Below are 11,162 nucleotides of genomic sequence, written 5' to 3' on the forward strand. Positions count from 1 at the left end.
CAGCTGGAGGAGCTCGGGATGCAGTGCCATGAGTGCTGGGTACCAGGCAGGCTGGTAGCATTGCCTGCCTCCAGCTCAGCCCTTGGCACTGCCACTCACCCAGCAGAGAAGTGTCATAGAATCAGAGAATCGGTCAGGGTTGGAAGGGACCACAAGGAGCAGCCAGTTCCAACCCCCCCTGCCATGCCCAGGGACACCCTACCCTAGAGCAGCCTGGCCACAGCCTCAGCCAGCCTGGCCTGAAACACCTCCAGCCATGGGGCCTCAACCACCTCCCTGGGCAACCCATTCCAGCCTCTCACCACTCTCAGGCTCAACAGCTTCCTCCTCATGTCCAGTCTGTGTCCTGCACATTAATCAGTGTCCTGCTGCTATTAGTCTTCATCAGGCAAGACTAGCAACAGGAGACACAACTTCCAAATCAAACAATCACAGATTGGTTTGGTTGGAAGAGATCTTCAAGACCATCGAGGCCATTGGTTAACCCAGCACTGCCAGCTCACCAGGGAACCATGCCCCTCAGCCCTGCAACTGCATGGCTTGGAGAGCCCTCCAGGGGAGGGGACTCCACCACTGCCCTGAGCAGCCTGTTCCAGGTTCTGATAACACTTAGGGAGAAGAAATTCTTCCTAATGTCCAACCTCAATGCCCCTTTGCTGCAACCTGAGGCTGTTCCCTCTTGTCCTGTTGCTTGTTCCTTCCCTCTGATCCTGTTGCTTGTTCCTTCCCTTGGTGCAACCTGAGGCTGTTCCCTCTGGTCCTATTGCTTGTTCCTTCCCTTGGTGCAACCTGAGGCTGTTCCCTCTGGTCCTGTTGCTTGTTCCTTCCCTCTGGTCCTATTGCTTGTTCCTTCCCTTGGTGCAACCTGAGGCTGTTCCCTCTGATCCTATTGCTTGTTCCCTCCCTTGGTGCAACCTGAGGCTGTTCCCTCTGGTCCTGTTGCTTGTTCCTTCCCTTTGGTGCAACCTGAGGCTATCCCCTCTTGTCCTGTTGCTTGTTCCTTCCCTTTGGTACAACCTGAGGCTGTCTCCTGTGGTCCTGTTGCTTGTTCCTTCCCTTGGTGCAACCTGAGGCTGTTCCCTCTGATCCTATTGCTTGTTCCCTCCCTTGGTGCAACCTGAGGCTGTTCTCTCTGATCCTATTGCTTGTTCCCTCCCTTGGTGCAACTTGAGGCTGTTCTCTCTGATCCTATTGCTTGTTCCCTCCCTTGGTGCAACCTGAGGCTGTTCTCTCTGATCCTATTGCTTGTTCCCTCCCTTGGTGCAACCTGAGGCTGTTCTCTCTGATCCTATTGCTTGTTCCCTCCCTTGGTGCAACCTGAGGCTGTTCCCTCTGATCCTATTGCTTGTTCCCTCCCTTGGTGCAACCTGAGGCTGTTCCCTCTGATCCTATTGCTTGTTCCCTCCCTTGGTGCAACCTGAGGCTGTCCCCTCTTGTCCTGTTGCTTGTTCCTTCCCTTTGGTGCAACCTGAGGCTGTCTCCTGTGGTCCTGTTGCTTGTTCCTTCCCTTGGTGCAACCTGAGGCTGTTCCCTCTGATCCTATTGCTTGTTCCCTCCCTTGGTGCAACCTGAGGCTGTTCTCTCTGATCCTATTGCTTGTTCCTTCCCTTTGGTACAACCTGAGGCTGTCTCCTCTGGTCCTATTGCCTGTTCCTTTGAAGAAGAGACCAACCCCCACCTTGACCCAACCACTTGCTCAGAGAGCACGAAGGTCTCCTCTGACAGTGACAACAGAATGGGTTGAAACCAAGAAGGAAAGGAAAAACCCAACCCAGAGGGGCCAACCTCCCTCTGCCCAGGGATGGGCTGGGGACCATCAGCACCCACAAACACCCCCAGACCCCCTCAGTGGGACCCCGTTAGCTGTCCCAGGGCGTATGATGGGGTGATGGGTGCACCCCAGCCAGCCCTGAGGTGACAGCACTGAGCAATTAGTGAGGAATTACATGCAGGGCTCACCCCTCCTGTGGCTGGCAGTGAAGAGTCCCCCTGGGGTGCTCCCTGCATTGCTCCCCCTTGCAGGGAATGAGCACTGGAGTGGAAATGACTTGCTAAATGAGGCGACTCTGGGCGTGCTCTCGGAGCTGGTTGCATGGTTTACTTTGGGCTAGTGCTACATAATAAATTAACTGTGTAATTAAAGATAAGTTTAATGCAAAGGGATTTGCTTTTGAGCCTCCCTGCATAAGCATCCCTTCCAAAGACGCACGAGTGCAGAGCCAGGGGGCGAGAAGAGGCTGAACCTTGCGCTGCAGAGCAGAGATGGGCAAGGCACTGATCCTCTGTGACAGACATCAGGGCTTGTCCCCTTGGGGAGCCCCCTCGCTGCCCTCAAGGGACAACAACCAGATCGAACCTAATCGATCTGCCTTTTAATTACTAGCTGCAGGCATGCTGAGCTGTCTGCGGTGCCAGCTTGGCCGCCAGCAGCTGAAACTGCCTCCGGGGGAGCTCCCTGCTTGCCCCCTGTGTTATTTAGCAGGGATGTGCTCCATCCACAGGACCTGTTCCTGGCTGTGAAAGTCTGTGGGGATTAGAGGGGCTCACCCACCCCCCAAAAAAACAAATAAAGCAAGGAAAAGTTAAAAGTGCACTTCAGGAACCCACATTTTCAGTGATTTCTGCTGACTAACAGAGAAGGGGACAGAGTCTGAAGTTGTGGCAGGGGAGGTCTGGGCTGGATGTGAGGAGGAAGTTGTTGGCAGAGAGAGTGATTGGCATTGGAATGGGCTGCCCAGGGAGGTGGTGGAGTCACTGTCCCTGGAGGTGTTGAAGCCAAGCCTGGCTGGGGCACTTAGTGCCATGGTCTGGTTGATTGGCCAGGGCTGGGTGCTAGGTTGGGCTGTATGAGCTTGGAGCTCTCTTCCAACCTGTTTGACTCTATGATTCCATGACCACGGAGATTGCAGCCCAAATGAGGGAAGCCAGTGGGAAGTAGCTTGAGAGCTTTCCTGGGAGATGTTTCCTTGTTGGAGGAGGCACTTAGTGCCATGGTCTGGTTGATTGGGCAGGGCTGGGTGCTAGGCTGGACAGAATGAGCCTGGAGGTCTCCCCTCAACCTGGTTGATGCTATGATTCTATGATAAGATGCTCTAGGAGTACCGTGGTGGGACTTGAGCATCAAGGGTGAGGATGATGAAGGGCTGACTGCTCTGCTCTTCCTACTTGCTCACCCAGCATGCTGCAGGCAGGGCTCAGGGGTCACCTACCCTGTTAGTGTTGAGCACAGAAAGCCAAAGCCCAGCCTCTCCCCACAACAGCTGCTGGTGGGGGCAGCCATCTCCACACGCCTGCCTGCACCCAGAGGCAGCCCAGAGCGGTCCAAACGCATTGGTATCGACTTGGCAATCAATTTTCAACTCTCAGGCAGCTGGCCCAAGGAAGAGTAATTAGGGTGGCCAGCCATGTGCTCCAGCTAATGCAAATGGAGCAGTTTTCCCTTGGGATATTGCCTCACATCCCATGATGGAGGGCTCTGAGAGAGCAGGGCTGGGCAGGCAGAGTGAAAGCTGCCTGCAGAGGATCACCACATCGTTTGGGCTGGAAGAGAGCTGCAAGATCATCCAGTCCAACTGTTAACCCAGCACTGCCAGCATTCCACTAAGCCACGTCCCTCAGCACCACAGTGACATGGGTTTGAAGTCCATCCAGGGACAGGGAATTCACCTCTTCCCTGGGCAGCCTCTTTCAGAGAGGACAAATTGACAGCTTAACAACTCTTTTGAGGCAGAAATTGTTGCTAATAACAAAGCTAAACCTGCCCTGGTGCAACTTCAGGCTGTTTTCTTGTGTCCTAGCTTGTCCTGTTTTCCTTCCTCCAAGGAGGATGTCTCACATTGGAGTGAGACACAGCAGCCAGTGGAACATCTCCACTCCCCAGGCATCTCTACAGCCCCACAGCCCCACATGATCCTAAGTGGGATCTTCTCCACAGATGAGTAAGAGGAAGAAGAGAGAATTATAGAACCATAGAATCAAGCAGGTTGGCAGAGAGCTCCAAGATCATCCAGGCCAACCTAGCACCCAGCCCTGGCCAAGCAACTAGACCATGGCACTAAGTGCCTCAGCCAGGCTTGGCTTCAACACCTCCAGGCACAGTGACTCCACCACCTCCCTGGGCAGCCCATTCCAATGCCAATCACTCTCTCTGACAACAACTTCCTTCTAACATCCAGCCTAGACCTCCCCTGGCACAGCTTCAGACTCTGTCCCCTTCTTCTGTTGCTGCTTGCCTGGCAGCAGAGCCCAACCCCACCTGGCTACAGCCTCCCTTCAGACAGCTGCAGACAGCAATGAGCTCTGCCCTGAGCCTCCTCTGCTGCAGGCTGCACACCCCCAGCTCCCTCAGCCTCTCCTCACAGGGCTCTGCTCCAGGCCCCTCCCCAGCCTTGCTGCCCTTCTCTGGATACCTTCCAGCACCTCAACATCTCTCCCGAATTCACGACCCCAGAACTGGACACAGCACTCAAGGGGTGGCCTGAGCAGTGCTGAGCACAGGGGCACAAGAACCTCCCTTGTCCTGCTGGCCACACTGCTCCTGAGCCAGCCCAGGATGCCACTGGCTCTGCTGCCCACCTGGAGCTGCCCTGGGGATGAAGGTCAGAAATCTATAATAATTTCTCCCTTCTCTGATGCCTCTCATGAGAGGAAAGGAAGGAAAGAGACAATCCCTTGCCTCTGCCTGACCCCTCTGGAGGGCCAAATGGCATTTCTACACTTGCAGCAGCCAAGTGCACTTCATTTCCCCAAAAGCATGGGTGAGTTGCAGATCTCCTCCAAAAGGAGAAGAGTTCCAATTGAGCAAAGGGAAGTGAGTGGGTTGGCACCATCCCACACCCACCCAGACACCAGTTAAACAGCCCTGAATAATTCCTCAAACAGCAGCCCACACAGCCACACACTAGCAAGAGGCTTCAAAGCTTGTCCTCTTGTGGTGCCTTGATGCAGAAGACAGGCACAGGACCTCTGCTTGCCCTGGGACAGAGATGAGGAGCAGAAATGCCTGCCAAAAAGGGAAAAAAAAAACCCAGAGACCAAAAAAAGCCAAGAGAAGGACAAGGAGGAAGCAGTAAATAGATGATGGGATGGGTCCTACCATGGCCTGGGCCAAGTTTACCCCAATGGGGCACTCCTTTCCTGTAAGGGTCCCAGAGCACTGGCACAGGCTATCCAGAGAGGTTGTGGAGTCTCCTTCTCTGGAGCCTTCCAAGGCCTGTCTGGATGTGTTCCTCTGTGATCTGTGCTAGATTGTGTGGTCCTGCTGTGGCAGGGGCTTGGACTCAATGATCTCCTTAGGTCCCTTCCAACCCCTAACATCCTGTCAGCCTGTGACCTCCTGGAGACAGAGACCTCAGTGTGCCTATATCACCTCTGCTGTCCTTTTTGTTGGGAGTTTGGGAAGACCTGGACTCCTTCCTCCCCCCAGCCACCTCGAGGAATGTCTGGGGAGAATTTAATGCCCCTGGAATTTCCACCCCACCAGCAAATCAAGCAGCAGCCAGCTGTGGGATACCAAACCCCAAACCCAGGAGATTCCTCAGCATGAGGAGGAGGAAAGGGAGCCCACAGCCATGACACCTCCACCTGCCCCTTGTTTTCCCAGCCTCCACCAACTTGGATGCTTAGAGCTCACCGGGGCTGGCTGATTGAGCACATTGTGTGGTTGAAGCCAGCACACATGAGCAAAGCAGCTGCTGGCTTTGCTGCCTGCACCTTGGCAGGGCTGCTGGTTTATGGAAATACAAAGCTTTGACATTGCAAAGCATCAAGGAAAATAAAGGAGGGAAGGGAAAGCAAGGGAAAAAAAGAAAGCAAGCAAGAAAGAACCAAACAATTACCTGCAGCTCATCAAGGAGCTGCCGGAAGAGGCTGCGACAGGTAATTATAAAGGGAAAATAAAATCAAGCTCTGAGATGGGGAAGACAAACTGGGGGTAGGGGGAATGGGAAGGCAGAGGAGGAGAGGGGCTGCCAGCAGCCTGCTGGAGAGGGAGGTTTGGTGCTGGGGTTTTGTTGAGGATGTTCCTTTGAATATTAATTCTGTCAGAGAAATCCCCGAGCAGGTCCCGAGGCCAAGAGCTGGGTGGGGATGTGGTGTCTCTAAAGGCAGTGCCAAGCCAGCTGCCAGCTCCAGCTGCCCATCCCTAGGCTGGATCAGTCCAACTGCTCCAATCTTTGGGGATGTTTAATTAACTTGCACAGGGGTGCTGCTGGCCCACTAAGCAGAGGCTAGCTTACCCATGCTTCAAACCTCTCCTTCAACCAAAGAGGAGTGGGGGGGGGGGCTGGAAGAAAGATGCCCTTTCCATCCCTATGAAACCCAGCTGAAGCAGCTCCCTTTGGGGGCTGCAGGAGCCAAAGCAGCTGCTGGAGACAATCCTTACCTAAAGGTCAGGTGAAATGGTGCTGGGCACCCCTGGACTCCTTTCAGGTGCATGAACACTAAAGGCTCAGCCTGCCTTGCGAGACATGAGAAGGAGCACAGGGTGGGGCAAAAATCCCTTCCAGCCCCAGGGATGGACAAATGGCACAGGCCAACTTTGCCCCCTGTTTTCTATTTCCTTTTAAAGCTTCCTACCCTATACCTACCCCCCTCTTATTTCCTCCTGTGATGTCTTGCACAGCAACGGTGACACTGGGCTGAGAGCAGTGGTGTAGGCTAGGGGATACCAGGAAGCAATCACATAGGAATCTCAAGCTTCAAACCATCATATTCAGCAGCCACCTCCCAGTAACTCCAGCCACGGTTCAAGATCAATTCCTGAGAGCTGGGAAGAGGCCCCAGGATTTGCCCTCACTGGGATCTTAACTCTGGCCTGAGCACAGGATGCTGCTCCCCTCTCTGAGACCACCCTACAGGGAGAAGCAGCCTCTAATGACATTGACATTTAATTTCTCATTACAGGTGCAATTAAAACGAGAGAGGCTTGCAGGCGACAGCCTGTGCCTCGCCTGCCTCACGCTGCCTTTATCTCTTCTGCCTGGGCAGTTCCATCAATGCATTGACTTCTTCCTCTGCCTAATTTATGGCTCCTTTATGTTTGTTTATGTAATATGGTTAAACAGCTACTTTACACCCTGCACGCTTGTACTTGCTAATTAGCATTTTGCTCGGCGTTGATGGCATTCGCTGTGCACTCTGGCAAGGCGAATGGGAGCAGGGAGGGGGGCTGGGAGCCCCACACACCCCCTGTGCCTGGGGCAGGAGCTGTAGTCCTCACCCCATCCCATCAGCTTTGAGTGCCTGTCCCCCCCACCCTCGAGCTGCGGCTGTGCTGGGGAAAGGCTCCCCCAGGATTTATTGCTGCCTCGTAACATGATCCCTGAGCTGCTTTAGGGGGGGGATTTGGAAGCCTGGAGTATCACCATCAAGGGAACAGCAGCCCTGCGGTGACAAACCTTCCATCCTCACCTTGCTGCTGATCAAAGCAATCCGACGAGCCCCTCTGAATGGGTTTGGCCTTCAGGATAGAGTGAGGAGGTCTCTGGGTGGTGGCCTGAGCCCCACGAGCATCCTTTGCCAGCACATGAAGTCCAATTTTTTCCTACCTCCAAAGCCACTGCCACTTGTGTGGCTAGGAAACTTCATACCCAGCCCAAAGCAAACCTCCTCAGCCTTGCTTTGCCAGGGTTTGCAATCAGATCCCTCACACCCAGCACCATCCTTGATGCATCCTTGCAACCATCACAACCATCTTCCAGTCCTGGCAGTATGCATTTATATGTGGATCCATACCATTCTGGGGCTCAACTCTGCCCCAAAGCCCCAGTAAAAGCCTCAGCCACCTCTTGCTGCCCATGTATCCTGGCAGGGGGACCTGGAAGTTTGGCAGGATTGGTGTCCTTTTCTCCCACTGAGCTCACCTGTCCAGCATCACATCCTAGGAGGTTCTCACCCTGTTCACTGTGAGCACAGACCTGAGAGTCAGATAAGCAGCCAGGATCACGCTCCACCAAAGGTGCAGGAAAACTCTCTTCTGCCTGCCAGCCTGGCTTCTTCCTCCTCCTGCCCATTCCCCACATTTCAGTTTTCCTGCCTGCAGGCACAGGTCTTACAGAGGTGTGATGTGGGGAGGGGGCAGCCACAAGAATACAGCCAGCAGAAAGTGATTCCCAAATTTAGCCCCTCCTTGAGACCCCAGGGCCACTACAGGCTGACACACAGCCAGGAGCTTATGGTAGTGAGGTGCATTCCCTTTCCAGCCAAGGGGGCAGGCTATGGGGATACTTATTCCACCCCAGGTTCCACAGTGCCTTGGCAAACCCTTTGCTTCTCCAGGAAGCATTCCCCAGCACTGGGCTCAGCCTCCTCCTTCTTTCCAGACAGATGGATTCCGACAGAATCTTAACAAAGTAGCCCTAATCAACACCCCCTCCATGCTGCCCCTTCCTCCAGATGCTTGGCCACCTCTCTCTGCTCAGCCGTGACCTCTCCAGACGAGCCTTCTGCTCCCCAGCTTTACAAGTTGCAGCTCAGCACAGACTCAGGGAGCATCTTTCAGCCCAAAGCTCTCAGACAGCCCCTTCCAGGGATCAGCTCTCCTAGAGAAAAAGCACCATCACTGCTCTCAAGATATTCCTGAGCAGGCAGGGGAGAAGGCAAAAATCACATTCAAACTTCGATGGATCGAAACAGAAAGCTGGGGTTAAGGCTCGGCAGAGAGGTTGGGTGGTCTTCGTGTCCATATACGGGCAGCCAGGAGGAAAAGGCTGGAACTGGGGATGCTGCTTCCCCTGGAACCCTTCTGTGCTCAGCCCTCGGCAGAGGGGAGCCCTGGGCAGAGGGAGGAGGGTAATGGGATGAAGAGGATAGAAGAAGCATGGGCTTGATGGGGAAAGGGTGTGAATAAGCACACCCCCCCCCCCCCAGCACTGCCTGCGAGCATGCAGCAAGAAACCTCCCCCTGCTCCCCGAGCTGTCTCCTCTCTCCATATGACGCAGGTGCCAAGAGCCAAATTTCTTTAACCTCATTCCAGCAGCAAAAGGAACTTGCAGAAAGTGCAGGCAGCCTTTGTCCGTGCCGTGTGTGCGTCCCCCCAAAAGAGAAACGCCCAAAGCCCAGAACAACTCACCCCTTTTCCCCTGCAGAACCCCCGTGGCCGGGCCGTGGAGGCACCGCACCGCAGCGGGGGAGCCGCGGGTCCCTTCCTACCGCCGCTCCTCTCCGCGCCACGCTCCGCACCTCGCTGCCCGGCCGGGGGTGTGTGGGGCGGACGGACGGCGACATATACATGGCACAGGACACAGCCATACAGACACACACAGGGCACAGGGGCTGCGATGCGCGGAGCAGTGAAGGGCAGGAGCCCGGACCGCGGAGCTCAAAGCCGCGGAGCTTGGAACGCAGAGCTCGGACGGCGGAGCCGCGGAGCCCATAGGACAGAGTGCGGAGAAGCCGAGCTTGTAGCGCGGAGTCCGGAGCGCGAAACGTCAGAGCCCGTAGCCCGGACCGCGGAACCGCGGAGAGAGAACCGCGGAGCCCCGGAGCCCACCGCCCATAACGCGGAGCCCCGGAGCCCACCGCCCATAACGCGGAGCCCCGGAGCCCGCAGCCCATAACGCGGAGCCCCGGAGCCCGCAGCCCATAACGCGGAGCCCCGGAGCCCGCAGCCCATAACGCGGAGCCCCGGAGCCCTTAGCGCTTAGGGCGGACTGAGGAGCCCGGACCGCGGAGCCCCAAAGCCCGTAGGGCGGACGGCGGAGCCCGGAGCCCGAACCGCGGAGCCCATCGCCCACAGCGCCAACCGCGGAGCCTGAACCACGGAGTCTCGGCTCTCGGAGCCCATAACCCGTAGCGCGCAGCGCGGAACTCGGACCGCGGATCCCGGAGCCCGGGAGGGAGGGTTGGGAGCTGTCCGCGGTGCTGAGGGCACTCACCGGGCCGGGCCGGGCCGGCGCCTCCTGCCGCCGCCGGGAAGCAAGAGTGGGCTGGGTCGGGCTGGGTTGCGGAGGAGCGGCCCCGCTCCGCTCCGCTCCGCTCCGGCGGGGTGCCCGGGTTCGGCCTGGAGCCCTGCCTGGGGCCGGCAGCCCCGCCGCCTGCTGCGGCGGAGAGAAGCAAGCCCGGGACTGCCTCGCTGTGCCTGCTCCCCCGGTTTAAATTTCAGCAGCTCGGCTGGTTTGGGTTGGTTTCCCCCCTCCCCTGGTTTTTTTCTCCCCCTCTTGCTCTCTCCTCTCCTCCCTCCGCTCCGGGCTCTCCCAGCCACCTAGTGGGGAGAGGCGAGAGGAAAATCCCACCCGCAAACCCACGCGGTACCGCCGCATCGCCTCCCACCGCCACCCCCCCGTGCCCGGCCGGCTCCCCCCCGCGCCCCGGCCGCAGCCCTGGCTCCGCACCGCGGGTCCCCCGAGGAGAGGTGCGGCTGGGAAGGGAGAGTGGGGAAAGAGGACGCACAACAAAATAAGATGTGCAGAAAAGTGAGCTCAAAGTCAGTTTGGGCTTGGCCTTGCTGGGCTGCGAATGCAAACCAAGATGGGCACCAAAATGGGCAGAGGGTGGAACTCTTCTGCTGCGAGGACAGGCTGAGAGAGTTGGGGTTGTTCAGCCTGCAGAAGAGAAGCCTCCAGGGAGACCTTTCAGTAGCTAAAGGGGCTGCTCAGAAAGCTGAGGACAGACTTTTTTAGCCAGGCCTGTTGGGACAGGCCAAGGGCTGGTGGGTTTAAATTAAAGAGCTAAATTTGACTAAGAGAGCAGGAAGAAACTTCTGCCCCTGAGGGTGCTGAGACACTGACCCAGGTTGCTCACACATACAGTAGATGTCCCATCCCTGGCACCATTCCAGTTCAGGTTGTTTGGGGCTCTGAGCAACCTGCTCTAGTTGCAGATGTCCCTGCTGATTGCAGGGTGGCTGGACTAGAGGACCCTTAAGGACCCTTTAAAGGTCCCTTCCAACCCCAAATATGCTATGATTCTATAACCTTACACAAGACAGTGTGCATCCTGCTTCCCCCCCTCCACAAACCCCCAAAACAACCAACCAGCCAGTGACTGGAATAGTCAGTCAGAGGTCTGGGAGGTTTCCTGCTCAGATGGGAAGTTGGGGCATCAAAGCTTACCTCATTATCAGGAGAGGGGAACTGAGCTCCTGTGCTGAAGGCCCTTCTCACTCCAGTCTCTCGTGGAGGGTCACACTGGGCTCCTTTTCCATGCAGGATGGATGAGAGGC

The 11,162-nt window shown here is 56.3% G+C and overlaps 1 protein-coding gene across 3 annotated transcripts in view; it reads right to left on the minus strand.

The window, feature by feature from the left end:
- Positions 1–10,126, minus strand: part of TNR (tenascin R) — a 112,087-nt gene extending 101,961 nt beyond the window's left edge. For all 3 annotated transcript variants that reach the window (XM_064148119.1, XM_064148118.1, XM_064148120.1), the window contains exon 1: positions 9,877–10,126. The gene's annotated coding sequence lies outside the window, so the exon portion shown is untranslated. The remainder of the gene's footprint in view (positions 1–9,876) is intronic.
- Positions 10,127–11,162: the final 1,036 nt, after the last annotated feature.

The sequence above is a fragment of the Pogoniulus pusillus genome, chromosome 8 (assembly GCF_015220805.1).
Source record: "Pogoniulus pusillus isolate bPogPus1 chromosome 8, bPogPus1.pri, whole genome shotgun sequence".
Lineage (NCBI taxonomy): Eukaryota > Metazoa > Chordata > Aves > Piciformes > Lybiidae > Pogoniulus > Pogoniulus pusillus.